General features: G+C 32.1%; 1 protein-coding gene across 17 annotated transcripts in view; it reads left to right on the top strand.

Moving 5' to 3' along the window:
* The window catches only part of LOC145313047 (uncharacterized), a 154,599-nt gene that overhangs the window by 62,896 nt on the left and 65,543 nt on the right, over positions 1-26,160 (top strand). For 14 of the 17 annotated variants that reach the window (XM_080152300.1, XM_080152299.1, XM_080152297.1 and 11 more), the window contains exon 2: positions 12,949-13,056. The exons of the other annotated variants lie outside the window; for them this stretch is intronic. The gene's annotated coding sequence lies outside the window, so the exon portion shown is untranslated. The remainder of the gene's footprint in view (positions 1-12,948; positions 13,057-26,160) is intronic. 17 annotated transcript variants of the gene reach the window in all.

The raw sequence follows: 26,160 nt of genomic DNA, 5'->3' as shown, positions 1-26,160 counted from the left end.
TTAAAAATTTTTTGGGAAAAAATCACTTTTTTCTAGAAATTCCAAGACCTGCGAATCAGAAATTGCCTCTAATTTATGTATAAAGCTTAAAAAAACCTTATCATATAATAAAAAGTATGATTTTTTAAAAAAAGTTTGCATGAAAAAAATTGATGTTTTTTTTTGTGATTTTACCGACTTTTTTAAAATGGGGAAAATGTTGTCAAAAAATTGTCTGATCTGCATGTGACTAGTACCGTTAGAAAACTAATGACCTCAGCTTTCTACTTATAGTTTAAAATTTAAAAAAAGAATATTTTAAGGGGGTGTTCCACCCCCCCCAAAGTCAACTGACCGAAATAGCCCCACCAGTGGGGCTATTCCGGTATAGGCCAACCGCCGCCCTTTAAACCGATTTTTGACCGACTTCTAGTTGCGAGATCTTAATGGGACCAAGACAGGCTTCTTCGTTATTGCCATATCGTTCATTTGCACTCTTAAAAACCGGAAAAAAGTTTTTGGGAAGTATGTTTTTTTTTAAGTTGAAGAAAAAAATTGACCGGAATTACCCCGCGTTACCCTACTTTATGTATGGTATGAACTAATTTGAAGAAAAATTTGAAATCGGGCTCCAGGTTCAGGTACTGCAGGCCTCCAGGTAATTTCTGGACAGGTAAAAACTGAAATTTTTTACTTTTGAAGTTAGAACAAAACTTATTTAACAAAAGTTGCTACTTTATGGATAGTATTAACATACTTGAAGAAAAATTTGAAATCGGGCTCCAGGATCAGGTACTGCAGGCCTCCAGGTGGATCCTGGACAGGTAAAAACTAAAAAATTTTACTTTTATAGTTGGAACAAAACTTATTTAGCAAAAGTTGCTACTTTATGGATAGTATTAACTCATTTGAAGATAAATTTGAAATCGGGCTCCAGGTTCAGGTACTGCAGGCCTCCAGGTGGATCCTGGACAGGTAAAAACTAAAAATTTTACTTTTTAAGTTAGAGCATAACTTCTTTAGCAAAAGTTAATACTTTATGGATAGTATTAACCAATTTGAAGATAAATGTTTGTGTGCAAAAAATTTGCGACAGATTCTCTGGACATATAAAAATTAAAATATTTAACTAGGTAAAGAGTTAGAACTATATCTATTTAACTAATACAAAGAAAAATTTGAAATCGGGCTCAAGGTTCAAGTTAAATACAACCATTTTGTTACATTTTGAATTATATCTGCAAAAAAAATATTAAGCATTGACTAGAATATATATAAAAAAACGTACTGTCAACAGGTTAGTCACTAAAGGAAGCCTGCAGGAAATACACTGCTCTAACTGCGGTAAAAATCCAACCAAAATCCAACACATTACCCTCAATTTGATAAAGTTATTGTAGCTGCAGGCTTCAAATTTGGGGTATTAAGCCTTATTGTGGCAGTCTTTCAGCAATTAGAGCGGCATATTTCCTGCAGGCTTTCTTCAACTATCAAGTATAAAAAAAGGGATATGAAAACTTTCTGACAAAATTACCTTAAAAGTAACAAACAAACCAAACAAATTTTGTTAAAATAGACAATTAGAACTAAGATACAAGTTAGACATCATCTATTCATTGTCAGATTGAATTGCCAATAAAAACACATGTTTCTGCACAAACTTTTCATCAATCTCATGAGGAGCATGAGCATCGTCGCTGAGAAAAAATCTGTCGCCAATCTTTTGCACACAAACATTTATCTTCAAATTGGTCAATACTATCCAAAAAGTAGCAAATTTTGTTAAATAAGTTATGCTCTAACTTTAAAAGTGAAAATTTTTAGTTTTTACATATCCAGGATCCACCTGAAGGCCTGCAGTACCTGAAGCTGGAGCCCGATTTCATATTTTTTTAAAAATGAGTTAATACTATCCATAAAGTAGCAACTTTTGCTAAAGAAGTTATGCTCTAACTTAAAAAGTAAAATTTTTTAGTTGTCCAGGATCCACCTGGAGGCCTGCAGTACCTGAACCTGGAGCCCGATTTCAAATTTATCTTCAAATGAGTTAATACTATCCATAAAGTTGCAACTTTTGTTAAATAAGTTTTGTCCCAACTATAAAAGTAAAAATTTTTAGTTTTTACCTGTCCAGGATCCACCTGGAGGCCTGCAGTACCTGATTCTGGAGCCCGATTTCAAATTTTTCTTCAAGTATGTTAATACCATCCATAAAGTAGCAACTTTTGTTAAATAAGTTTTGTTCTAACTTCAAAAGTAAAAAATTTCAGTTTTTACCTGTCCAGAATTTACCTGGAGGCCTGCAGTACCTGAACCTGGAGCCCGATTTCAAATTTTTCTTCAAATTTGTTCATACCATACATAAAGTAGCAACTTTTGTAAAATAAGTTTTGTTCTAACTATAAAATTAAAATTTTTCAATTTTTACCTGTCCAGAATTTACCTGGAGGCCTGCAGTACCTGTACCTGAAGCCCGATTTCAAATTTTTCTTCAAGTATGTTAATACCATCCATAAAGTAGCAACTTTTGTTAAATAAGTTTTGTTCTAACTTCAAAAGTAAAAAATTTCAGTTTTTACCTGTCCAGAATTTACCTGGAGGCCTGCAGTACCTGAACCTGGAGCCCGATTTAAAATTTCTCTTCAAATTAGTTCATACCATACATAAAGTAGCAACTTTTGTAAAATAAGTTTTGTTCTAACTTTAAAATTAAAATTTTTCAATTTTTACCTGTCAAGAATTTACCTGGAGGCCTGCAGTACCTGTACCTGAAGCCCGATTTCAAATTTTTCTTCAAATTGGTTAATACTATCCAAAAAGTAGCAACTTTTGTTAAATAAGTTATGCTCTAACTTTTAAAGTGAAAATTTTTAGTTTTTACCTGTCCAGGATCCACCTGGAGGCCTGCAGTACCTGTACCTGGAGCCCGATTTCAAATTTTTCTTCAAATTGGTTCATACCATCCATAAAGTAGCAACTTTTGTAAAATAAGTTTTGTTCTAACTATAAAATTTAAAATTTTCAGTTTTTACCTGTCCAGAATTCACCTGGAGGCCTGCAGGACCTGAACCTGGAGGCTGATTTTTATTTTTTCTTCATATATGCTCATAACATCCCAAAAGATGCATATTTGGTTTAATAAGTTGATCTCTATCTCTTCAAACAAATTTTTTTTTTCATTTATACCTGTCCAGAAGTGACCTTCCAGCCTGCAGCACCTGAACCTGGAGACCTATCAATTTTTTTTTTAAATATAAGGAAAATACACCCAAAAACCAACCTTTTTCTCCAAATAACCTATCCTATAACTCCTAAGACAAAGCCTATAATCCCTGTTTACGCAAAAGTGTCAGATGTGCCCCCCCCCTTATTGTATTTTTATGTTCTAAAGAATGAGATACTACTATATATTTGAACTAGCGGCTTCGCCCCTAGCCTCTAGGGGCTTTGCCCCAAGAGATGACAACAACAAAAAATTCAAAAAAAAAATAAGAAGAATTAAAGAAATATTCTACAAAAGAAATTTTCTACAAAAGAAATCTTCTACAAAAGAATTCTTCTTCAAAAGAATATTTCTACAAAAGAATTCTTCACCAAAAAAAAAAAAAAAAAAAAAAAAAAAAAATGGGGGGAATTTTTTTTGTTTTTGGGGGGGTTGGGGGTGTCCCACCCCCCAAGAAAATAGCTTAAAACCACCACAGGACCAATAGGTATATACCCTGAAGAGTAGAATCCAATCGGTTCAGCGGTTACCGAGATCTTAAGGGACAGACAGACGGACAGACATCAAGCTACTTTGTATTATAGATAGTAGTGGCGCCCTTAGCATCTAAGAACTCGTGTTTTCTAAAGGGTAAAAAGGGAGGAGAAAAATAGCCTAAAACCACTCAAAGGATTGACCTATAATAGTGTGGAACCATCATGGGATCTATGTGAAGCTTTCCTAAAAAGGAGAACTCAGTATTAAAAGTAATGAAATCTGAAGCTATAGTCAAATAAACCTTACTTACTACTTTATGTTATAGGATAGTACTTATTAACTTAATAGATTAGGTAGGTGCTTTTTTTACATAATTAAATTACCCCCTCAAAAATTTTACCCCCGGGGTAAATTAGTTTTGGGGGGGGGTAATTACCCCCCCTCCCCCCCAACAGATTTGGGGGGAGTATTTACCCCCCCCAACAGACTTTATGGGGGGTAATTACCCCCCCCAATCAAATTTTACCACCGGGGTAAAAATTTTGGGGGGTGGGAAAAAAAAATTTCGGCGCGCTTCGCGCGCCATTTTACCCCCCCAAAACACGAATTACCCCCCCCCCTAAAAGTTTTTACCCCCCCCAAAAAAAAAGCTTGGACGCCCCTGATGCTAGACATAGTTTTTTCGTATGGATGAGAACCGGTTCCTATCCACCGGATTCGAATGAATACGAGAAAAAATATTAACTGCATCAAACCTTATTTGTAAACTAACCTCACTTGGCGGTATTTTTACAGAACCAATGAATTATAAAATAGCAAAAGAACAGTATAATTAGAAAATTATCTTTTACATTTACTTTAAATTGCTTAAATTGGTATTTTCTTTATATATTTCCTGTTCAAAGATATGTTGTTTGACTTTCCAATTCAAAGTTGTATTGAATGAATACCAAATAAACCTTTCTAGAATAAATATATAAAGTATTGATGGATATTGATAATCCTTTTTATTAGACCAATAGGAAAAAAACTTTCATTTCAACTACATAATAAGCCAACCAACTAACTATAAATCTCAAGGGATAAGACAATGGACGATTAATTTAAATACATCCCCAATGATGATACAGAAAATTACCACTTCTGTAGATTAAAATTTGTATTTAAAACGTTTGAACACTCAATTTATCACCAATCAAAATTTAACCAAATCACCAAAGTTTTTAAGCCAACGAATAAGAAAACGTTATCATAAAACTTTGGGGACTAGTGGAATAAACAGAGTTTTCTAGAATTGTTTCTAGCATGTATTACTATGCAGTATGCATAGACCACAAAATGGCATTCACTTAAAAAAACACGAGTTTTCAATGCAACTACAACCATTATAGCACCAAAACTAATAATCTATAATACAAAGTAGAACGATGTCTGTCTCTCCGTCCATCTGAAGCTTAAGATCTCGGTAACACTGAACCAATTGGATTCTACTCTTCAGGGAATATATCTAATGGTCCTGTGGTTGTTTTATTTCAAAACGGGAAAGAAAAAACGGGACAAAGTCAATGCTTCCTTAAAAGAATATTACAATGCTTTATATTTAATATGTTTATAAAAGCATTTTTTTGTATTTTGAACTTAAATTAAGCTTTTTTGAAAAGCACAAAGACAAATAGAGATTGTATTATTTTGAATATTTAAAGAAGCATCAAAATTGAGGATTTGCTTAGCAGAACTTACTTTACAAGTAGAAGTTACACGACATTAGACTAATAAACTACTGACTGATCATTAATTGGGTTCTTTAATGTGCATAATGCGTAGAATGCATTAAAAAAATGTATTGGTTAGGTTTGTCCTTTGATTGTACGATCTTAACTCATTATTTCTCTTATGATTGCACGACACCTTTGGCTTTTGACTGTTTAAAAGCCAAGGCATCCCTCAAAAACATTAATGTTTTGATAAGTTACCTCTATTACAATTATTTTGTTAAACCTGTTATATAGCCAAGGTATTCTCTAAGTTGAGGCTTATTAGCATTTAATCATGGTCATTCAAATGTATTTTATCTTTTGATTACACCTTTGGCTTTTAACTGTTTAAAAGCCAAGGCATCCCCCAAACATTAATGTTTTGTAAAGTTAACTCTAGTTTATTTAGCTTAGTGCATTGAACTGTGCATTATTTACCAGATCTCTACCTCTAGCACCAAACCACAGTGGGAAAAAATGGAATTGGAAAACAAATTTTTTTGCTAGTTCAACAAAACACAGTTAGAAAATTGCAGCATTTTGATAGTTATTACTTATTTTTTATAGTTGATAAATCTTGTTCTATTTTTAAAGTTTTTACTTACAAAACGCAGTAATGTATTTCTGGAAAAAACATAGGTATCCTATTATATAAAGTAGTAAGCGTTTTTTGTCTGTTCCGAAGGATTTCGCTAACCGCTGAACCGATATTGTTCTCCTTTACAGTGAAGCTTTGTATAGGTCCTGGGAATGTTTTAAACTATTTTTGGGAAGGGTGTCTGCACCCCAATCCCCCCCGAAAAATATTTTTTTACTCTTTGAAACTTAAATTTAAAATGGGATGAGGTAGACTTTCCCCCCTCCTACCTTAAGTGCCCCTAGAGGCTTCTAGGGGCGTAGCCGCTGGTATATAATAAAATATTGCAAAAATCCATTAAATCATAATGAGGGTTTTAAATGGTACAAGGTCAAAGTGTTAAATTTTTATTATTGCACTCAAAAGTCCACATAAAGAGTTTTTTATCCACTGTCCAGTCCTTTTCTACCACACTCGTTCATTCTTATTCTTTAACTCTTTTCCTCTAGGTAATATCTATTTATATAAAGAATGACTTAAAAACTCACGGTTAATATAGTATTGTACATAAAACATTGTCTTATTGATATAAACTTTTTTTGCAGGTAAGTTTGTACTAAAACAATAAAAAGCATTTTATCGCCATTTGGCCCTTTTTCGGCGACTGTTAGTCAAACGCCACTTTTTTTCAGCCATTTGCAATATTTAAAATGCATACACAGATACTCACACATAAATACACACACACACAAACAGACACTAATACACACAAACACACAAACAAACAGACACTAATACACAAACTATTGTGCACACGCGTCTAAATATGTATTTGCATTGTGTGTGTGTGTGCAAAAACGCGCACAATCCATGGAAAGGTATAAAAATATAAAATTAAGAATTAAAATAAAATGTCTACTTGCGTATTTTGTTCAGTGAGAATAACTTGTTTAAATGCTATAGTGATTTCTTCAACCATCTATCACAATAAGCAGATGAACAATCATTTTGCGATAATAATGTCTTTTACAGATCGACCGACGGACTAAGTTGGTATAAGGAATCAACTCATAAGAAGTAAGAGGGGGGGGGGGGAAGTTCTGACACATTTGCAAATAATTCTTATATGATATCTCAGAGACCACATGGAGGCCTACAGCTCCTGAACCTGGAGGCCTACAGCTCCTGAACCTGGAGGCTAATCCAAAAAATCCTTAAAACTTGAGAAAATATAAGAATGATTTTTTCCCTAATAACCTATCCCCTCAGTCAAAAGATAAAGCCTATACTCACTGTTTACGCAAATGTGTCAAAACTCCTCCTCCCCCCCTTTATCTTAAATAATCTTAAATAGCAGCCAAGAAATTCGGGTTCTTCCATATCTGTTTCTTATAAAATGACATTTCGAATGTTTGAGTATCTTCGCTACTGAAGAAGAGTTATGAGGAAGGTTTTTCATAATATTTATTCCAATCCCCGGGTGTGTGTGGAGGGGGGGGGGGGGTGCGCGCGCGCCCTATCTATTCTCTTGAGAAATATGTTGGTGTGTGCATTTTGATATATATTTTGCATTTAGCCATCAGCCAGGGAGATATTCTCTGAAGATAATTTTGAAATTTTGTTTATTTTAAATGGGGGTGTACATTAGTCAATTTTAGACTTCACAAATTAATTGAGTCAAAAAACAAACATCTAAACGTTGCAAGAAAAATTTTGTATTCATATTTTGGATGGAATTTTCATTAAACAAGAACAACAATTGAATTGCTTATATTATTTTTACCATACTGTCTACTAAATCAAAATAACTATGCACTATTTATTTTTTAACAAAATTTTCATATCCTGCATTTTAGCCTTCTATTACACATTTTTGCATATTTCTATCAGACAAATCAAATATAGACCAATTAGAAATGTAAAATGCACTGTTGTTTTTTTAACCTTTTTATATTATTTTATTTTGCCTTTTGAAAAGGAATTATGGTTTTAGCCTTTTTCACTGATTTTTAATTCATATGATACATATGTGTCTTTTAGCTATCTATAAATTGGACCAAAAATAACATAGTATAAATAACATAGCGACTGCGTATTATTTGGATTAGGGAATGGCAGAGAAATAGCCTAAAACCATCCCGTAACCCATGGAATGCTTCCCTAAAAAGGAGAACATAATCGGTTAAGTAAATAGCGATATCTCATAACAATAGACTAAAACCTTACTACTTATAAAAGAGGATAGTAGTTTGTTTCAAGAGATAAAATCATATCAGCTAAATATAAACAACAACCTTATGACTTTTTATTTTGTCTGAAGTTAAAGATCTCGGGAAATTCTTTACCGAATGGAATTATCTTTTCAGAGTAGCTTTTTTAATGCCTTGGTGTGGTTTTAGTCTATTTTCATGACATCCTCTATCTTTCTCGAGAGGCTAGGGGCGAAGCAACTAGTTACTTGAAAAAATTCACAAAAAAATCTAATCCAATTAAAATTTTTAAGTTATTTCTCGCATCTTATAATTGTACACCTTTATATTCGTAGAACGCTGGATATAATACGTTGCTAGACATAGTTTTTTCGTATGGATAAGAACCGGTTCCTATCCACCGGATTCGAATGAATACGAGAAATAATATTTTGTTACTTTTATAGGTAGAAAATAAACGTTTTAAAGTTGAAACTAGTACGTGATGGATATCATGTAATGATAGATAGATACGTAAACAAATAAATAGAATAGATAGATAGATGGATTGATTGATAAATACACTGGTTTTAATGGTTAGCATACTGGTTTAAATAATATTCCGTGTTAATAACAGAGTTTTAGAGTGTCAGTAACATCTTTATTTAGTTGTCCACTTCTTTTCAATTTTAATTGTTGATTTCATCTTTAATAGACGAAAAATTTAATTACATTCCCAATTAAAAATAGTACATTTACCCCTTCTGTAGATTAAAAGTTAGAACTAACCAATCAAGATTCAACGAAATTCACAAAGGTTTAAGCTAACAAGTAAGAAAATATGTTTATGAACTATGAGGACCAGAATACTTTACTACAGGCTAATGTCCCCTCCCTTCCTGAGAGCAACTAAAAAAAATTGAGGTTTTTTCTTTTCATTTAGAATTTTAAATTTATGAGCACTCTAAATAATTTGAATACTTGATTGGAGTTAATAATTTGGTTAGCCTTTACTTCTATATAACACGGTTTACAAGACATGCACATACACACACAAATATACTCATACACACACAAACACTCACATAAACACACACAAACAAACATTGATAAATACACTTGGCATAAAGATCCTTGATATTTTACGTTATTGCAACTTTATAACTTTTTTTGCTAAATTAAAACGCTGAAAATAATAAAGTGAGAAATTATTAGGTACAATAAATAGCACAGCAATTCAATATTTTTAATGAAAATTGAATAGATAAATATTATACAGTAAAAAAGCTAAAGTAAAGAAAGTTTTGAAGTCATCTAATTGACAAGGAACTTACAAGCTTAATTTTAACTGTTTAGATACATATTACATATATACATACTACATAGTGTTTTAGAGTAGCTTCGCTACTAAAAAATCAATTGTGTATTTTCAATATTGATATTAATAAAGAAATATAAAATAATATGTTATGTTTTGAAGATAAAATTTTGAGCCTTACATCCCTATTACAGTTAGGGAGTTGAATCCATTTTTATAGAAGCAGAAATATAATCTATGATTATGGTTTGGACTCTCTAAAACTGTAATCTACCTTTCCACTTTCCCCTCTCTTGGTGAAGATATCTTCAACGCCGATACGATTTTTGAAATGTAAGATTCTACTTTCCCTTCTCTTGGTGAAGATATCTTCAACGCCGATACGATTTTTGAAATGTAAGATTCCACTTTCCCCTCTCTTGGTGAAGATATCTTCAACGCCGATACGATTTTTGAAATTTAAGATTTCACTTTTGCCTCTCTTGGTGAAGATATCTTCAACAAGAGAGACAAAAGTGGAATCTTATATTTCAAATATCGTATCGGCGTTGAAGATATCTTCACCAAGAGAGGGGAAAGTGGAAGGGTAGATTACAGTTTTAGAGGGTCCAAACCATAATCATAGATTATATTTCTGCTTCTATAAAAATGGATTCAACTCCCTAACTGTATTAAGGGGTAGTCTTGGGATTGGGAAGGGCGGGTTTTCCCTAAAAACAGCTAAAAACCTGTTGAAATTAGCGATGGAGGCTTATTAGATCTTTCAAAAATAACAGCAAACTTGTTTTTCTTAATAAGCATTCATTTTGGCCAGGAAGGGATGGAACATAGTGTACAAAAGGGGTAATTGTGTTATTCATCATTGGGGATGTACATCAATTTATAGTCTATTGTCTTATCCCTTTAGATATCTTATTATGACAGACAGAAAAATTATATGTAAAAGATTTTTAGCTAAAATATAAATAAGGTAACAATTTTACAAAAACACCCCCAAACTAAGAAAGAGAAGGAATGCTTACTTTGGATTGAGATGGTTTTAATGGAGTTTATTCAATACAACATAAACAAACCTTTTGGGACCTTAGCAGACAATGATTTTAGCAAAGAAGAAACCAACAAAAATAAAGAGTATTATTACAAATGACATGTGCCTAGTTGATATAAAAATTTTTAATCTAGAATGAGTTAAAATTTAATGTTAATTCTGTTCTTTTATTTACATTTTGATATAATTTAATCTCATCTTCAAATATACTTCCCAAGTAAATGCATGCTGAAGAAATCTAAAGCTTACTTTTGTTACTTCTAAGATCGGTTGCAAATTAACTTTTTTACATCCAAAAACAATTCAAATATGGCTGTTTTTAAATTTAGTATATAACGGTTATGTATAAACACCAGTAAAGTAAATGGGTATGCGAGGGGGGGAGTGTAAGGGGACGGGTCATGACACCTTAACTTTCACTAGCAAGGGTGTCCAACAAACAACTATATAGTAAAATCTTTTCAATTAAGTTTTAACAAATATATGTTAATGTAAATGACTTAAAATTTTAAAGTTTTTATTTTTAGTGACAGAGCAAAAAAGGTCTTACTTGATTGTTAAAATATTGAGTTTTAATATAGAAATAAAACAAAAGTTTTATTATTGTTTTACAAAAAAAAATGTTTGTAGAAAACTGCAAATATACATACCTATGACTATTAATTAAGTGCATATTTTGGACTTAATTAACTCCTTATTTCATATATTATATTATCAAGACATTTTATTCAACTGTTTTGAAAGCACATAAGAATTTGAAAGATTCCATAATTGCAGCCAATTTTGAGACTTTTTTGCACTCTCAGGACTTGAGCTTGGAACCAAAAATAATATCTTAACTTTTTGGGTATTTAAATTCATTAATAGTTATTTCTCGCATCGTATTATAAACGGCTTTCCGGGGATATAGAATTTCCCCGAGGTGCCGAAGGCACCGGCTAAAAAAACTGGTTTTAATCTTTTGTTCCTATCCACCGGATTCGAATGAATACGAGAAAATTACATTAAAGCCATTCATATACAAACATAATAAGAGATTGGATTGTAATTATACTGGTACCCAAAGTTTTTAACTCAATTTTATAATTTTGGGTACTCTAAATCTTGATTAGTTGGTTTAACTAATAAGTTTGATTTACAGTAGTTTGAACCAAATAATCAAGATTTAATAAAAGTGCCATATTTCGAATGAGAGATCCAGTTTATAAAACTTTGGGTGCCAGAAAAATGAAGAGTCCGTTGTCCTCTCCCTTCCTTATTTCTATTATTTTCCTGTGCTTTAATGAATAAAGAAACAAGGATTACAACATCCATAAAAGCGAAGCTCTATAATGGAAGGACAAACGGACATTAAGGCTTGTATAGTGTCTGAACTGAATAATCAGAATATAAATGTATAAGAGTCGTAGCAAAATTTTAAGTATATATGATGAAAAACGGCTTGATACAGGATAATGTTTATGGACATACTTACATTTTTAGGACTTGATTATAGAGTTGCTTCGCTTATAATATTGTATTTTGTTGTCCCAGGAATCAGTATACCAAAAATCAGATCAATCGGATAATTAGATCACATGAAAATTAGTTGTTAAAAAAGTAAAAAAATCAACATGTTTAAATGGACGTACGGACATTCTAGTAATGATTATAGAGTTGCTAGGCTTTCTAAATCGTACCTAACTACTACAGGAATCATCATGCAAAGTTTGAAATCGATAGGACAATTCTAACATGCCTAAATTAACGAGAAAAAGCTATCTATCTCGGACGGACGGACCCTAATTATAGAAAAGCTTCGCTTTTAAAAATGCTATTCTTTAAAATATATGTAGGTAATCTATATGATATTTTAAAAATATCACTTAGGTGAATTTAGAAAAATATAATAAGCCAATCAAAGTTTAATCAATTTTATAATAAAATAAATACAATTTGTTCATTTAAAACTTAATGTTCAATTAATTAAAGTTTTATTATACAAATAGCACATTTTATACTTAAACTCCGAACAATTTCATAAAAAGTTTTTTTGACTATATATTTAATGGGTGTCTTGTTTTTAATTTTATCTTTGGCAAATGTAACATATGTCTACATTTCTTACAGATCTTATAGATATGTATACATTCCCAAAAGTAACTCTGTTATAGATTGATATTATTGGTTGAAAAGTTTGGACACTACATATAGTTTTGAACCAACCAATCAAAATTCTATATAAGTACCCAAAGTTTTTGAGCCAATGAATATGAATTATTTATAATATAAAACTTTGGGTACCAAAGTAATTTATTGTGCTATGCCTTCTTCCTGCCTGAAATGCAACCTTAAAGACAGATAAAATTGCCAGTTGTCTGACGGATGTCTTTTTCTGTTGCAGGTTGCAGTATGTCAGTGTACCGGTGGCAGATGCTGATTGTAATTATACCATGGAACAGAGGAGATAGAATATCTCCCCACCACAGATTACAATTTATCACTTAGCCAGGTAGTTAGTACGGAATATCTAGCACAGTGCAGTGGGATGCGCCCTTGAAAAGCAGATTCCCATCAGTTTAGCTGTTTTGCTATATTTTGGCTCAGATAGACAGACGAACACGCATACACTCAATTATTGAGCGGTTGCTCATTTATCAATAAACAAGGATGACAACATCCATTAAAGCGAAGCTCTGAAACGATATGACAGACGAACATTAACTTTTGTTGAGTGTCAGAACTGAATATACAAAATATGAAAATAAAAGGTTTGACAAAATTATACGTAAATTTGTTGCAAAACTTCTTAAATACAGATTTCTGTTTAAGGACATACTGACATTTTTAATACTTGATTATAGAGATGCTTCGCTCATAATATTTTACCTTATTGTAATAGGAATCAGTAATCAAAAAATCAGATCGATCGGATGATTTTATCACATAAAAAATTGTTAATAAAAAAGTACAAAAATCAACATGTTAAAATGGACGTACGGACATTATGGTAACGATTATAGAGTTGCTACGCTTTATAAGTCGTACCTAACTACTACAGGAATCACCATGCAAAGTTTGAAATCGATAGGACAATTCTAACATGCCTAAATTAACGAATAAAAGCTAACTATCTCGGACGGACGGACGGACGTACGGACGGACCGACCCTAATTATAGAAAAGCTTCGCTTTTAAAAAAATGGGATATTTAATACTAGCCAAGAAAGTCATATTTCTTCTATCTATAGATTACAAAAACTTATTAGAATATAAATTGGTGGACTACGTGAAATATATTTGATTTTCATGTTGGTCATTTGAATCATTTTGATAAATTGTAAACTCCTATCTCATATAGCAGCCAAATTTCTGCTAGGATTTATGGAGATATATTTAGTAAGATATATAAGTTTTCCGGAATTTTAATGTTAGGGGGAGATTTGAAATCTGCATTAAATTTTAAGGATTTTTTTTTATAAAATTCGTTTTTTGTATAATTCTTTATCTAAAAGCGGAAATGCATTTTAAGTTAGTTAATTTTGACCAATAGGATAGGTGGATTTTAAACTACCTGAGCTCTAATTGGTTGAATGATGTACGCCATCCAATCAGAGCGCAGATTTTTTAAATCCACCAATCACAGATGCCAAAATTAATTAACTTAAATTGCATTTCCGCTTTTAGATAAAGAATTATAGAAAAAACGAATTTTATAAAAAATCCTCAAAATTTGATGCAGATTTCAAACCTCCCCCTAACTTTAAAATTCCGGAAAACTTATATATCTTAATATTTAGGTCGTCTACCTTTCATACTAGCCGAGAATATTCATTTATACTGTCATCTAAAAAATATGAAATGACAGACGAAAGAGTAGAGCTGGATCTTTAAATTATTTTAGTGGTGAGCCGAATTTCAGCCAATCACAGCGCGGCATTTCATAAAATGCTGTGCTCTCATTAATGGAAAGCTGGCTCACCACTAAAATGATTTAAAGATCCAGCTCAGAACTCTAATCATTGAAATCTGCCATATAAAGTAATCGATCTATAATGGCAACCACGAAAATCGCAATCCTCACATTAATTTAACGGACATACAGGTTTTTAAAAATATTGAGTAGCTTCGCTAGAAAAGAAGAACAATTTTCCGTGTTGGTTTAAATTGTTGGGATATAATGATTTACATTAAATGGATAGAAAATCTTTAGAAAAAAACAGATTGGTTTATAGAGAAATGTAAAAATCAGGGATCTTAAGGGATAAGACGTTAAATTAATGTATATTCCGAATGATGATAAACAAAATTACCTCTATTGTAGATCAAATTAATGGTTGAAATGTTTGGACACTGCTATTGTAGATCAAATTAATGGTTGAAATGTTTGGACACTGCTAATTTAGAACTAACCAATCACAAAGGGGGGGGGGGGTTTGACACATTTGCGTAAACCTGGTGTATAGGCTTTATCTTTGGACTGAGAGGATAGGTTATTAGAGATAAAATCTCATGAACTTCCCCCAAATTTAAGATTTTTTGGATTGGCCTCCAGGTGGCCTCTGTACAGGTAAAAATAAAAAATGAAATTTTTTTTTGAAGAGTTTGAGGTCAACTTATAAAACAAAATATGCACCTTTTTGAATGTTATTCACATATTTGAAGAAAAAACATGCACATTTTGTTTCATAGGCTGACCTCTAACTCTTAAAAAAAAAAAAAAAAATTCCCATTTTTACCTGTCCAGAGACCACCTGGAGGCCTAAAACTCTTGAACCTGGAGACCTATCCAAAAAATCTTAAATCTGGGGTTAGTTCATCTTATAAGAATGATTTTATCTCTAATAACCTATCCTCTCAGTCCAAAGATAAAGCATATACACCAGGTTTACGCAAATGTGTCAAAACTTCCCCCCCCCCCTTGATTAAAGTATCCAAAGTTTTTCAGATAGTTATTAGATTTTGGGTACCAGTGTAATTTACAGTCCAATGTCCCCCCGCCTTCCTGGTAAAACTTCAATATGTTTAGATTTAATCTAAACATATTGTATTTCTTTTTCGTCGTTCGTGTTAACTTTTTTATGAAAAAGTATTTAAAAAAGAAGAATATTTTTTATTGATTAAGTAATTTCTAGTTCTTAATTAATCAGCATTTAGAGACCTCATATTAAATATAAAAAAAATAGCTTAAACCCATTCCTAGACCTGTTTAAGGCTTCCGTTAGAAGGAACATTCATTTTCATTAATTTTTGAAATATTAAGCTTCAGACCAAAAAACCTTCTACTTTATATGATAATTTTATTTTAAATTTCTTCCATTTTAATGTATCTTTTAGCTTGAATTTGTTACAACTTGATATTTTATCTATTTCTGTACAAACTATTTACTTTTTAAATCATTGATGAACAAAAAATGCATTAAAGTTTTGTATATTTTGTGCACAAAGATTTATACTTTTGTAAGTAGCATGTATAATTAGATCGTTATATTTATTTCTGTCAGTCTGTCTGTTCTTTCTTGTCTGTAACGCTGCGCTCTGTTCGGTTCTCTGTAAATTAAGCCGTTACCCAATGTTTTATACACGTTCATTCATTGGCTACTTAGCAGTGTTTAGCTTATTATTTCTAACAGCTTTACACTTGAAACGGCTGTCTTGTATTTACAAAAACAGCATGAACAATATATTTCAGTGATGCCTTATTGATTTCTATTTATTGTAATACAAGAATATATATGTTAGATGATATTCTTGTAACTTATGCTTGCTATCAATCTCGTTAAATGCACTTCATGCAACTATCCCTTTCATAGGAATAAAAAATGTATATTACCACAATGTTCGCTGTTGTTCATCAGTTCAATGGACACAATAGATGGATAGATTGAACAACTCTTTGATTTGTATCAGGGAGGAAGGGAGGGGACATTGCAGTGAAAGTTTCATTATTAAAGTGTCATTACCACCAGGTTATCATTGGTTGGCTAAAAAAAGTTGGAACTTTTTAATATATCTTAAATCTTCAAACTAGAACAATAGTTTAAATCTCAAGGGGTAATATTGTTTGCTATCATTAAGTATGTACATCAGTTTATCATCCATTGTTTTATCCCTTAAAGTCCCTGATTTGACAGATAGATAGATAAAACTGTTTTTCTTTGACATCCTGGTTATTCTAAATTCATCTTTTGGATCTACTGCAGTTCACGGTAAAATATTGCTGGTAAGCAGTATTTCCAAAAATCTGAATTTTAAAGGCTGCTAGCTGCCAAACGGCTGAACGTACAGATCATGCCCGCACACTATTTTAAGCAGCAAAAGAAGGCCTACAAATAATCTGGAATAGCCATAAATCAATAATGCATAATTATCTCGTAGTGCAAAGAAATGCGCGAGAAAGACCTATTTTAGACAGTGTAGCTTTCCCTGTGCATCATTGGATTTTGGCTATTCCAGATTATTTGTAGGCCTTCTTATGCCGCTTGAAATGGTGTGCGGGTATGATCTGTACGTTTAGCCGTTTGGCAGCTAGCAGCCTTTAAAATTCATAGATTTTTGGAAATATTCCTTACCAGCAATATTTTACCGTGAACTGCAGTAGATCCCATCTTTGCACTTAAAAAACTGGGGTAACAAGGGGCAACTTTCCATTGGTCAACTGTAGCAAAAATTACTCTTTTTTTTCACCCCTATGCCAAAGTTTGGAAGAAACCCCCATACCATATTTTGAAATAAATGGAAAATAAGGTTTGGGGGGTTGGGGGTAGTTTTTTTGTTTGTTTGTTTGTTTATTTTATATTAAGTTAAGCCCTGCCTCGTTAATTCACTGCAGGTATGGGCCCCGCAGGGCGCAGGGGGTTATGTATAGATAAAAATAACCCCCCCCCCCCTCCCCCCCCCCAATTATTTTAATAAATAAGGGGTGGTGTTATTTATCAGTTCTCATCAGGCAAGCACAATGAAACAATATGATTTGTAAGGAACGGCTCGTTTACCTTGTCCAAAATGAGGCTAAAATGTTCTTGTTGAAAAGAAGCCTTTTCATTTTAGTAGACAGTAATTTTTTTATTAATATCATAAGCTCAAACGCCCCCATTCACCCTTTGAAATTAAAGGTAGAATGACTCAGGCCTTCAACACATGGGAGAAAACTCTTTGCACACTATAGTAGATATAATAACCTTTATGGACATTACAAATAAAAAGTAGCAAATTAAGATATGAGATTTTCTCAGCAGTTATTTAAGAAAGACCTCTGATTTCTCTTATCAACATTAAAATCGTTATCTCGACTATAATACAAAGTAGAATAATGTCTGTTTGTCTGTCTGTCCCTTAAGATCTTGGTAACCACTGAACCGATCGGATTCTACTCTTCAGGGAATATGCCTACTGGTCCTCTGGTGGTTTTAGGCTATTTTCTTGGGGGGTGGGACAACCCCAAGCCAACCCCCCTAAAAACAAAAATCCCCCCACCAATTTTTTTAAAATTATTTAAAATAGTGGTGGAGTGGGGGAATCTCCAGGTAATAAAAGATATATTTATACCTCTTGGGGCAAAACCCCTAGAGGCTAGGGGCGAAGCTGCTAGTAAAGTATAAGACATCCAGGGCATTTCGACTGCTTAAAAGCAGCTTTTCTTACGAAACAAATCTTTGGACAAACAATACCTAAGTAATATTTAAAAGGACATTTAGAATGGTTAAATGGAAAAATTATTTTAGATATGTTGTTATGTTGCTTAAATTAAGAATATTTGAGACATGGACATACTTACTTTTTTAGTTTCAGTTTTAAGTTTTGCTTTTTATGCCTTTTTGAGAAAAAAACGAATTTAGTTATAACATATCTCATGAATCACCATTTATAAAGAAAGTAGAAAAATTATTTAGGTAAACTTAATTTAATATTTATCCATTTTATTATTTCTATTAGAACAAAGCTACACACATACACACACACACACACACACACACACACACACACACACTTACAATCCATCAATGCAAACACTTTGTCATCTTACTTAGAATATACAATAGAAAGAAAGATATTTTTAGACCAACTTCTTTACATTCCTATTTCATATTTACTTATGTCTAGTCGTCTTAGAAATCAATATTTAGGTATATAATCAATAGATAAAAGTACCTAAAAAATTGGAACTTTATTTTTTTTATTTATACACTTGAAATTCTTGTTAAAACATGAATGTTTAAAATCAATAGGACAATTCCATTTTACATAAATATCTAGAAATACTTAATTCAAAGGGAAGGGAGGCGGCTTAAAATAGACAAAACCATCCATGGACCTTTAAAGTTAACTGACTTAACATAAAAACTTAAAATAGGATAATTTCCTTAATTTAAATGCAAAATTGACCTTATTTTTGAAGGAATTTATGAAAAATCCAGAATTAAGAAATTTAAAATAATGGTATGGGGGAGGAGTGTTAAGAAATATGCATAACTTAAATTCTTGTCAAACCACCTCCTAACTCAAATATTTCAACAAAATATTATCATTTTACAATATTTCTCTGGATTTTAGCTTACTAACAATGGATTTATTATTACTTGGATATAACACCAGATTATCATGTAATGAAGTGAAGCTTGAAGCTGGCTAAAATAACGATCCCCCTTGTCCACTCAATTTACCCCATTCCCTCCACTCCTAGTGGATGAACGAACTAACCAATAAATAATGTCCAAGGTAAAGAGCTAAATTGACGACAATTTTTCCCCTGTCATAATATCCATGGATATTCTACATCCATTAATAATATTACATTTTACAGTAGGCTGATAATCTAAAAATAAGATATTTTAGAAATTGTAAATTATAGAATAGATTCGCCTATAATACTTTCTTATACTCTATAATAATATCTTAGAATATCCATTAAGCCAATTGTATAAGGTAAGTGTCCTTTAAAATCTCGTAAACGGCACGGCAGATAGTTTCACTATTTTCAGGGAAGTTTACTGATAGTTCATGGAATGATTTAGTCTATTTTGGGAGAATGCCACCCTCTGTAAGAGATATTGTCTTAACAAAAAGACACAAAAATATTTTGCTTTAATAAGAAAAAAATATTTTACTATAAAGAAAAGGTGCAAATTAAATGTAATGAGGTCAAAAATGTAAATATCTACCGGATTTAAAATGTTTGCAAAACAGCACAAACATACGTCATCTTGAAAGATATCTAAATTTACCTTTTCTGCAACTTTTAGAAGCCGTCTCTCTCTAGCATTTAAAAAGGTCAAAATTTGATTTTGTTGAATATAATAAGACAATGGACGATAAATTGATGTACATCACCACTGAAAATATACAATATTGCCCCTTTTGTAGATTTAAATAAATGGTTAAAAGTTTGGAAGAAATCTTGTTTAATAACATTAATCACATTTAATAAGGGATTAATTTGTAAAATGTAGATAATACCAAGTTGTATATATTGTATAGCTCACAAAAACCTGTGCTCCAAAACATAACTTTGCCAAAGTTTGAAAAATCTGCTGAATTAATAATTTGCTTCCACTTTTTTCCCCTTACTGAGCTGCACTCTACCAGTGTTAATATAAAACCAACCAATAAAATATATCCTATAATATAAAGTAATAGGCTTTTTTTGTCTGTAGCGAAGGATCTCGCTAACCGCTGAACCGATATGGTTCTTCTTCAGTGAAGCCTTTTATGGGCTCTGAGATGGTTTTAGGCTATTTGATTTCTTTTAAAATAAGTCTGGGTGTGGTTTTAGGCTATTTTTCTGCCCTTCAAATATAGAGCCCCTAGATGCTAGGGGCGCAGCAGCTAGTAAAATAGTACAGCAATAACAAATGTATTTTACAATGAAAGGAATAAGACAATGGACGATAAATTGTTGTACATCCCCACTATTAAACATAATTACCCCTTAGATTAAAATTATTGTTAGAATGTTTGAACAATTCTAGTGTTAAGCAACCAATCAAAATTTATAAAAAGTATTTATGAAATTTTGGGTACCAGTATAATTTACAGATATTTGCACCCCTTTTCCTGTGATATCTGACAATTAAAGCTAAATGATCATAGATATTTGTTAGAATGTATGAACACCGCCTCTATGACCCCATGGTAAAATATTTCTTCCCAAGCTTAAAATGATTCCTTTATTTGAGCTTAGGCAGCACTCACACAATATTCTTCTATATATTTAAATTAGAACTACAAGGTTGATCATATTAATTTCTTTATTTAACAACATTTTCTGCCTTTTTAGTTCTACAATTTTTTTATTTTTACTTATCTTTAAATTAATTTAATATTATTTATGTCATTTAGACTGAAGAGGGTGCAATGTCCACCGAAATATATTTCAATAAATAACTAAGTATCAAAGACTTTTTCACTCAGTGAATTTATCATAGGTATTTTAGAAATTGATAAACCTAATAGAATTTATACTGTTATTTACTTTTTGTATGAAGAAGATTCTCTTAAAAGCCGAATATGATTTGAGCAGTGATTGATAACATTTTGCATATATAATTAAACAAATGAACAGCCATACTTTTTATTACTTTGCAGTTGAGCATGCTAAATTGAGGGGGATGTAGACTAAAACCTTCAGGATGCTTAGCTTAGAGATCTTGTGCTTTATATACAACTAGCTGCTACGCCATTGAAGGCCTCCAGGGGTATCTAAGTGAAAAGGAGATTGAACCTACCCCCATATAGTTATGAACCTTCCTTGCTCCTATGAGAAGTTTCACTGTAATAGAGAACCATATTAGTCCAGCGATTCAGAGATCCTTTGGTACAAGCAGTCAAAGGTCCTGCTACTTATAAATAAGAATTTAGTAATATAGAATAGTAATACTTTTAACATTAACATAATCATTATTCCAAAATCAAAATATAACATCTCATGCTTTTTTTGCCCAAAACATAAGTAAGAAATCTTGACTAAATATCATTCTTTAGATATATATGTAATCTGTGTGTGTGTGTGTGTGTGTGTGTGTGTGTGTGTGTGTGTGTGTGTGTGTGTAAGGGAATGTGTGTTGATAGGCCAAAAGTTTTTATTACATTTGCTTGTTGTATTAAATATTAAGTGATGTGGGAAGCTAAGTCCATACAGGGAGGGAGGCGACAATGGGCAAGAAATGAATAGCCCCCAATGTTATAAACTTGTCCTTTCATTGGGTTGCACAAACTAAGAAGTGTCCAAACTTTTTCGCAAGAAGTCCTTTTGTTATTATAATTGGGGGGTATTAACATATTTTTCATTGTCTTATCCATTGAACCTGGTAAATCCTGAGATACTGAGGCAGTAAAGAAAATCACTTCATCTTAAATAAACATTATTATTTTATCTTAGCTATGTTTGCATGTATATTATTGATAATCTTCCCCAATGATTATAAACATAATTATCCTTTCTGAAGATTGAATTTATTGGTTTAAAAGCTTGGACACTGCTTGTTTGGAACCTTAAAATCAAAATTCAATAATTGTACCCAAGAGTTTTGAGCCAACATATAAGATAATGTGGTTATACAACTTTGGGTACCAGTGTAATTTCTAGAGCAATGTCCACTCCCTGCCTACATATTATGGATGTGTCTCAATGTGAAAAGATCAAATTGCAGGAGAAGCAAAGTTTCAAAGTGTGCAGCATCTTGCCCAACCAGGGTTGTCATATGATGCATCTTGCCCGGCCAGGGCTGCCATATTATGCATCTTGCCCAACCAGGGTTGCCATGTGATGCATCTTGATCAACCAGGGTTGCCATGTGATGCATCTTGCCCGACCAGGGCTGCCATATGATGCATCTTGCCCAACCAGGGCTGCCATATGATGCATCTTTTTCAACCAGGGTTGCCATATGAAACATCTTTCCCAATCGGGGTTGCCATATGCTACAAAAGTTTCGAATCGTGGTAGCCAAATTTCACAAATGGAAAAATGCAACTTTTTCATTAAAGTACAATGAATTTTTTTCATACATAGAATTTTGATAAAAATTTTTATATGTTTTTTTTTTTTTTGGTAACCTCTTTATTTATGCATTGATAGTAATATTAAAAGGATCTAGAATAGCAACCTTTGAGCCATTCCTTGATTATTTTTAGATTTTAAACATTTAACAACCATTTAAGCATTGAGTGAGGGGATAACGAACCGTTATTACACTAGTCCCCAAAGTAATATAATGCTGTTTTATTATTCGTTGGCCTAAAAACTTGTGGGACTTTAAGTGAATTTTGATTGGTTGATTAATTAAGTTTAATGTTTAAACGTTTTAACCACTATTTTTAAATTACAGAAGGGTATTTTTGTGTATCAATTTATCGGCCATTGTCTTATCCCTTTAGATCCTTGCAATTAAGTCTTGCAAATGTTTGCTCTTTTGAACATAATTGTCCTTGCTTAAAAAACTTTTGATATGAGTGCCACATTACCTGTAGCAAAATAAACGATGCAGGGATTTCACACTGGAATTAAATCTATTTTCCTTCTCGACAAACCTAAAGATACTCTTGTTTAAATAACCTATAGTAAGAAAGGGTTATTGTTGTTGTTTGTAGCCATGATTCTCTGAAGTTAGGATTCAGATTGTGAGAATCCTTTGGCCAATCTTAGATTGGTAAGCTTCGCGCAAAGCTGAGTGTATTGTACACGCTGTCCTGCAATTCTTGTGGAAGCCATTCAATTATTACATCACCCTGGCCTAGAGTTTTGGCAGGTGTTCCATATTAAGTCACCCTAATTAATGGCACTCTCATATGAATGAGAAGAATGAACGGGGGAAGGCATGATTTAAGTTGCTTGATAAGTAGCATCCTAACTTTCTACATATCTCCCTCCTTACAACCTTAGGGCATCTCAGGGAAGGTTGCGTGAATATGTTCTGACAAATTGCGACTGCATTTGTCAACCAAGTTTAAAGTCAATGAGGGGACTTGAATTCGGATTTTCCCAAACATAGCGTAGTGCACTAACCACTATACTATGGGACACCACTTGGGGGGGGGGGGGTATAGATTATTTTAATTATCATTGTCCCATCCCTGAGTTGACCTAACCCAGGGATACCAAGGGATATTACAGTGGATGATAAATTGATGTTTATCCCCAAAGATGATAAATAAAATTGCATCTTTCTAGATTAAAATTAGTGGTTGAAAAGTTAAAAATTTAATTTAAGTACCCAAAGTTTTCAAACAAATAAGATAATAAACATTAGGGTCCAATATCCTTTTTCTCCCTGGCATAAAACCATAATATGCATTCCCTTTTAATAAGTACAAACTGGAGAGAACTTCTGCAACCTTTTTTAAAGCGAAGCTTTTCTATAATTAGGGTCGGTCCGTACGTACGTCCGTCCGTCCGAGACGGCTAGCTTTCTTCGTTAATTTAAGCATGTTAGAATTGTCCTATCGATTTAAAACTTTGCATGATGATTCCTGTAGTAGTTAGGTACGACTTAGAAAGCGCAATTCTATAATCGTTACCAGATTGTCCGTACGTCCATTTTAAACATGTTGTTTTTTACTGTTTTAATTACAATGATTGATTGATCTTATTTTTGGATTACTGATTCCAATTACAATAAGGTACAATATTATGAGCGAAGCATCTCTATCTCTCTCAAGTTCTAAAAATGTCAGTATGTCCTTAAACAGAATTCTGTATTTAAGAAATTTTGCAACAAATTTACGTATAATTTTGTCAAAACCTAAATATTCTTATTTTGTATATTTAGTTCTGACACTATACAAGAGTTAATGTCCGTTTGTCCTATCGTTTCAGAGCTTCGCTATAATGGATGTTGTCATCCTTGTTATATTTAACCTTCCACAGTAATGACTCAAAACCTGTGGCTTCGTGTACTGTCCATTTAATTCAGGAATCTTGAGGGATAAGACAATGGATGATAAATTGATGTTTACCCCCAATTACGATAAACAAAATAAACCCCCCTGTAAAGATAAAAATTTTTAAAAAGGGATCTTAAGGGATATGATAAACAAAAATACCCCACCCGTAGATAAAAATTTTAATTCATGAATCTTCAATGATAAGACAATGGTGATGTACAGCCCTAATAACGATAAACAATATTACCCTCTTTATAAAATAAGTTTTTGGTTTAATATTTCAATCTCTGATTGTTTGTATCAACCAATCAAGTCCCTAAAGTTGTAAAGTCAGCTAATGAGATAAAGGATTTATAAAACTTTGGGTACCAGTGTGATATACTGAACAGTAAGAGATATAAGTTTTCCGGAATTTTAAAGTTAGGGGGAGATTTGAAATCTGCATCAAATTTTGAGGATTTTTTATAAAATTCGTTTTTTTCTATAATTCTTTATCTAAAAGCGGAAATGCAATTTAAGTTAATTAATTTTGGCATCTGTGATTGGTGGATTTAAAAAATCTGCGCTCTGATTGAATGGCGTACATCATTCAACCAATTAGAGCGCAGGTAGTTTAAAATCCACCTATCCTATTGGTCAAAATTAATTAATTTAAAATGCATTTCCGCTTTTCGATAAAGAATTATACAAAAAACGAATTTTATAAAAAATCCTTAAAATTTGATGCAGATTTCAAATCTCCCCCTAACATTAAAATTCCGGAAAACTTATATATCTTACTGAACAGTCCAATTTCCCTCTATGAATAGGTATAAATATTGTTTGATTTCCTGTGCATTAATATGATACTTGTTATTTTATGCTTAGCTATGCAGTTATTATTTTTAATTGCGTAATTCTAATTCTAATACAATTTCTTTCCATATTTCCTTATAAAGTTATTGTTTTTTTTGTCATTTTTAACCTATTATATAAAGTACCTAGGTTTTTTTTTTGTCTAATGCTCCAGATTTCAAAACTTTCATACTGCTTTAGGTCTCAAGTTAAATTATAACAATACAAAGTTCCTAGATGATAGAGGCGCAGCCGCTAGTTGATGTATACATGACTTTTCTTTACCTAATCTAGGGAGGGAGGGGACATTGAACTGAAGAATTTTATAAATGCGTTCTTTCATTCATAGACAATAAACTTTGGGGACTGTTATTGAATTTTGATTGGTTGGCAAAAATAAGCAATGTTTAAACTTTTCCTTCATTTTTTTATCTGTTGAAAGGGTAATTTTGTTTACCTTGATAAGGGTTGTACATCATTTTATCATCCATTGTCTTATCCCTGCTAGTTAATAGAGTAGCTTCGCTACTAAGACAATAAAAATATCATTAAAAAATATAAAAATATTGAGATATAAAGATATGTAGGTAATTAATTAAAATCCAAAATATTTTTCTCTCAGATAATCCTACACTTAAACTAATGAATTCCTGATACAATAAAAAAATATATAAATAAATTCTTACAAAGTTGATTTTTATCTATTTAATTACTAGTGGCTTCGCCCCTAGCCATCTTATTAGCACTACTAAATGGTTTTGATGGGTAGAGGGTTGATTTTTAAGTATATAGCTTAAAACCATCACAGGACCAATATTAAAGTAAAGAAAAATAGATTATTTTGTTAAATGTTCTGTCCTTATATAAAAGTAACAGGATAACTGTGTGTTAACCACTGGTCC

Source organism: Acartia tonsa, chromosome 3 (assembly GCF_053477335.1).
Source record: "Acartia tonsa isolate MP-2025a chromosome 3, ASM5347733v1, whole genome shotgun sequence".
NCBI lineage: Eukaryota > Metazoa > Arthropoda > Copepoda > Calanoida > Acartiidae > Acartia > Acartia tonsa.
Note: the sequence above shows the minus strand (reverse complement) of the source record. Positions and strands in the feature narration are given on the sequence as shown.